We start from the raw sequence: 6,182 nt of genomic DNA, 5'->3' as shown, positions 1-6,182 counted from the left end.
TGGGGATCCTATGAAGTATCTTTCCCAAGAAGACAATGGTAGACAGGATCCAGTTCCATTTCCATTCACAGTTGATGTCTGTATAGGTGTAGAGGAGCAGCAGCTCAGAGACGGCATCCAATCAGAAACAAGGCTCACACATGGTAGTGGATAATAAAAGGAAAGGCTCAATCAAACAGGATTATGTTCGCCTAGTCAGACAGGGACAGACAGAAAAGGGAGCAAACTGCAAAGCAAGACAGTCAGGTAGCCTGGTGAAAGCAAGCAGGAGAGGAGCTACAAGGTTGAATGAAAGAAGAGTCAAACGGATAGGTTCAGGGGGAGTAGAAGAGAAAGGGTACGGAATCATTCAAAACACAGATGATAAGGCAGTGAGTATATTAAATAAATAAGTAGGTAAGTGGGTAGATAGATGGATAAATGACCTATTTTTTTGAGAGTTGCTGGTAAGTGAAAAGAATCCATTTTGGCTACAGATGTAAATATGGGAGGAAAAGAGAAATGATGTGTTGAAACTGACAGATTGCTCACTTCAAAAAGATGAAATGTGTTATAGTGTCACCCACTGAGAGAGAAGCCAGACCCTGGGGAAGTCAATTCTATCTGTTCTCAAAAAATTCATTAAGATTCAAAGGGTGAATGTGGAAAAGGGTGTTATCGGTGACAGGAGGCTTTTGGTATTCTTCCTAATACCCAAGGCACAGACCAAACATACTGCTCTAAGCATAAGGCTAAGACGGTAAATTTGAAAGAAATGGCTAGAAAACGTGTTTAGTTATGTCTGCCACATCTTTGTGTGCTCAGTTTAAACTGACTCAAGTGAAAAATCCTGGCTGATCAGCTTTCACAGCTGCTTTGCCATAGGGAGCAGCTGCTGCTGGTGCCAAGTGAAATACTGACATAGGATGCCAACAGGAGGAGTGTAATTCAGGGCAAGGTACAGACATCAGACTCAGAGGGCAGAAAGTGGTAAGTACAGTGGGAAATGGTATCTTGGGTTTCTGAATTGGCACCTTTTTTAAAAGTCAAGAGTAGATAAGCAGAGATGATGGAAGCATACTGGAAGCACTTCGTCAATGAGCAGTAAGACGCATCAGGCTTGCCTGACTCTCTGCTTCCTTCCTTTGGGGCATGATTTTCCAGAGTTAAAGTTCTAGTACGCAGTCAGGTGTAGATAAAGCAATGCTGCTAATGCAACTACATTCAGCAAAACAGGACTCACAATTTAACCAAGGACAAGAGGGAACTATAGGAAGGAGCCAGAAAAAGGTTGGCCACTGTTGAAGTCATTAAATGCTCAGGCTTGGTCTCATTGATAATATTTCAAGGTGTCTGGATTTCCCTCCCAAGCACGTGGAGCCAGAACTGCGTTTGGGAGTAGAGATGAATTTAAAAGAAAAGGAGGAACTGGATGATGGTGGAGATGGAACTAGCTCCTATGTGTTTAAGGAGGCTGAATTTTTGACAAGGGCAGAGAGAAAGATAAAGGAAGATTATAACATTATATCTAAGCAGGTGGAGAGAAAAATCTAGGATCGAAAGTGACAGATTTGTCATTGCAAGCAACAGTAGAGGCAGGAGAATGAGATGGCTAGTGAGGGATGGCCTGATGAATTGGGGAGGCTAGAAATGTCCTTAGGGCCAGGGGTGTACAGGTGGAGAGAGCATTCTGGAGCAGCTGCGCCTAAACTCATGGCTGAAGAAAGTGTATGAAAGATATGACATGGTTTAGGGTCCGAGTCTTGAGCAAAATCAGACTGGAAAGACATTCACGAAAGACCCATCAAGGATTCCTAAGATAGCAAGATCAAGAGGCGAAGATGAGGTGAAAAATCAAGAGCTATCTCATCCTTTCAAAACTGTATCCTTGGATTTAAGTCTATGCTACTGAAATAAAGAATTTTAAAAGTTGACAAAGCTTTCAGAGCTTCTAGTGGATGTAACCTAGACTTTCTTTACCCACCCCCAACAGTTACACAAGAAGTAACTGTAAATACACATCATTTAGAACAAATTTTGATATTAATATATTATATAAAGCGATTTAGTTAACAGGAAGCTGATTTTCTTTTTATTGGAGAATTATCAGCTTTATAAAACATACCAATTCCTTTTAAAAAAAAGAAGGCTAGAATAAATATAGGTTACTTTGCAAAATGAGTCAAGATAATTAGAATCTGAAAAGTAGGAGGTAAGCGATAGAGCTAGAGAGCACATCCCAGAAGACCAGAAGACAGGCCTAGTCCAGGTTCCCAATTTCAGTTCATAAAGGACCTGAGCAGTCTGGGGCAGGATTTGCCTACCAGGAGAAGGAAAGAAAACAGAAATGGATCAAAAAACCCTCCTGTTCTGCCTAGATTGTTGCCATGTCAAGGACTCCACCTCCTAAGCATTAAGAACTGTTTCTGAGCAACCCCACCGTGGCATAACACCACCCAAAACCTGACATTGAATCCAGTCCCTGCCCTCTGGTTTTGTGATCTAAATATTGAATCCAAGATTGTGGAAATCAAAATCTGTGACATATTTCATGAATATTAAATTTTAAGACACTGGCAAATATTATTTTCAATAGTATGAGAAATCTTTAGAACATATTCTAAACCCATGTGAAACTTACTATCTTGGCAATCTGGATAAACAAGACGCTTTGACAATGAGAACCACATATTATTTGCTCAAAATATCATCCTGACCCGTGTTAAGAAGACTTTCCATGAAAATGTCAAATTGGTTAAAAATCAAAGGAATATTACCCAAGCTCAGTTGTGTTATAAAGGCATTGACTTATTGACTTCCTGAAAGAATTTTTCATGGAGAAGACTTACAGATGACTGGGAAATTATTATTAATTATTATTTGTTAATTAAAGGGGTGCATAGATGTTTTCTTCAAGCAAAAACCACCCCCAAATTCAATTAACAGTAGGAGAGAATGTAATTTTCTCTAGAAGTTCCAGAATGTAAGATCACTTTCTAGAGAGAGAAGTCTGCAAAGAGGATTGTTAAAGATGCACCAAGGGTTTTAGAAAGAGCTTGATCAAAACGAACAGTACAAGTCAGAACTGTCATTTCAGATCTTTTTTTCTTACTACCATTCACTATATCGTTGTTTTATACCAACTTTTGTTGATACTAGTATTTTATAGTACCTCTAAGTTTCATGTTCCTCTTCTCTCCCAACACTCCCATGGACAGAATGTGGGTATTTTCCATTCTGGAAAGAATTACTTAGAGCAGTGCTTCTCAAACTTTGTGATGTTTTGTTTTTGTTTGCAATGTGTTGTGGATCAATTCTATTGTACAACAATGAAAATGAATTGCTGGCAAGGTAAAATTAATAAAACATAGGCATATAGAAATAGGCCACATTTTTATTTTTAAATTCGGTAATCATATTGTTCTGTTGAATGGCTATAAAAAGTTGCTAAGATGCTTATTCCCAATGTTTCCATTTATCTCATTATAGACCAGTAGCAGTTCATGGATTAGCACCAGTCCATGGTTCACAATTCTAGTAGTGTTGACTTGGAGGATTCAGATTAACCTAGACTATCATGATTACCCACAGTGCAGAGAAACGTTGAGTCACAGGGATCCTACTCCATACAGTAGCTACAGAAATAAACAATATCTATCAATATGGCGTGTTTTTACTTCCCAAAGTGTTTGCGGGTTCATGTTCTTATTTATCTTCAGGACAGACTATGTGGTAGGTAAAGGAAAGCTCATTACTCTATCAGCAAGGAGCCAACATATCTTCATCATGAAAATGCATTTAAGTGCACATGTTTTAACCTACTATTTTCTAGTACTACACTATAAAAATCTGGATAGAACATACTCTGTGCAAAACACACATTGAACTGAGCTACTGACCTTTTTATTTGAGAAACCTTTACTGAATGCTCATATGTGCCATGCACTGAGCCTGATGTCTGTGCAGAATCTGAGAGATGAGCAAGATGTTGCTTCCACTCTATTCAGGTAAGTGAAACATACAATCACTAAGTTTAGTACAAGGCAGATGTGATAGAAGTATTGTATGAGTCCTTAACCAAGTGCTGTAAAAGTTGAGAAGAAGTCAATTTCAGCTGGGAAAAGTAGCATTTGGGTTGGGTCTTGATGGAGAGTAATTTTTGGAATTGCTGAAATGAATTTTTGATGAAGAGGTAGGATAACATGAGCAAAGTCACAGCAGTAAGAAAAAACAAGGAGAATCTGGAAACCACTTCATCCGAGCTGGACTTTGGGTATATGAGGATGACTTCTAGGAAAGGCAACTGGAAAAGTAGATGTGTGCTAAATCATGGAAAGCTGAGGTGGGAAGCTAAGGAGTCCGGGTCCCTGTTCTGTCCTGCAGGTGTGACTGAGTGGAGTGGGACCTCTCTGCTCTCAACCTTATCTTAACACTTACCCACAGTTCCCAGAAGGCATTCTTGACCATACAGAAGGTAGCAAAAATAGATATTACAGAAGATTTGATGAGGAAACGAAAAAGAGAATTACATTACACAATAAACAACAAAAGTTAACAAAAGTCTTGATTAAACACTTATGTTCTTCTCAATGACTCATCAAGTTTCTTACTGGCTACCAAGACAATTCTTCTCTCTCTTAACTTTCCCTTCTCTCTCCCAGAACAACTTAAATTTTCTTTCCTTATGAAATCTTATATTTCCGTATTCTTCATTCCATTCAGTAAACAAGGAACTATCACTAATATCATCTTCCTTAGAATCTCTACAAGAAAGTATAAGTAACATTCAGATCTCTTTCTCTTTCTCTCATTTGAATGGAGACATGGAAATATTTGTTAGATGATGGTTGGCATTGAAATAGTCATGAGTGTAAGGGGTGGGGTACCAGTGGCAAGCAGAGGAAGCTGCTTGAGAGTGGAGAAGAGAGAAACGAGGATGATAGAAAACACATGGCATTTGAGAGATAGCAAGAATAAGCCCTGAGCATGACCTTCAGGTTCACTTTTAGCCCCAGCTCTAGTTGGTCTCTTTTTCTTAGATACCTGCACAATGGTCCTTTATAGCCTTACAATACATCCCTTTTTATTTAATTTCGCTTTAAGGAGTTTTTGATTATGAAGACACACTGCACTTCCCATCTGGTTGTAAAGAAGGAGGAAAATAATAACTGTATAAGTCACCTTCAAATATGCCCAAATCACAAATATATAATAGAGACCAGGATTAACTGCCTCCAGAATAATCCATGCTGCTCTTTCTCTCCCCAGTCTTAGTGAAGCACAGGCTGGGCATACATACTTTTAAGTTGCAAAGCTTTTATTCTTAGAAGTCAAATTTCCTAAGTGAAAGAAACTGATGAAGAAAGAGAAAATACTTTGGAAAATAATGGCATCAGTGTGGAAGATGAATGTACTGCTTCACAGCTCCCCACGACTTCCCCCGCTTTATGAAACAGGATGGTGAAGAAAACCTAATTCACGATGTAATAGCTCTTTTAATTCAGAAAATAATTTACAATTAAAGTAAAAGAGATATTTTCTTCTCAAATGAAAGGAAAACGTAAAGCTCACAGGTCTATGATAAAATCACAGACTCTTGTCTGCAAGTGGTCACAGGATTTGCAGGCTGAAGGATGGGAGCTGCTCGGTGAACTCGGCGTAGAAGTTCTTCCCATCAGCCACACTCCTACATTGTCTGCATTGTCACCTTTGGCCATGAAGGACGCCAGTAAATGCAGCCCCCTCAGGAAAGCTTAATGAGGGCTCATGGACACCCGGCCAAGAGAAGAGAGAAAGTCACCAGCACGGGACAGAACAGGCTCTAGGTTTCAGAACATTGAATTTTATGATTAAAAAGGGCTGATGGCTAATAAAATTCAGTGATTATGACATAATTTCCCCAACCATACTTAAGGTAACACCAAGGTTACCCAAACCAAATATTTTAATGAATTCACAAAGACCAGAAGGCATTCCTAGATTTCCCAGCTGTAAGAGTTCTAAAATATAACTATTACATTCAGCTCAATAGAACAGTAAAGCAAAAATGCTTATTGCTGGTGACATTCCAGGGAATAGTTAAAATTGCTTTAAGGCCTTTGGTAATGAGAGTGGACAGCAGTGTAACAATACATAATAAGGTGAGTTTAGTTTTATGTCCAGAGAACAATCTGCTTTACCCTTATGGTTCAATTCCTTAAACT

This window comes from Equus przewalskii, chromosome 17, assembly GCF_037783145.1.
Source record: "Equus przewalskii isolate Varuska chromosome 17, EquPr2, whole genome shotgun sequence".
Classification (NCBI taxonomy): Eukaryota; Metazoa; Chordata; class Mammalia; order Perissodactyla; family Equidae; genus Equus; species Equus przewalskii.
Note: the sequence above shows the minus strand (reverse complement) of the source record.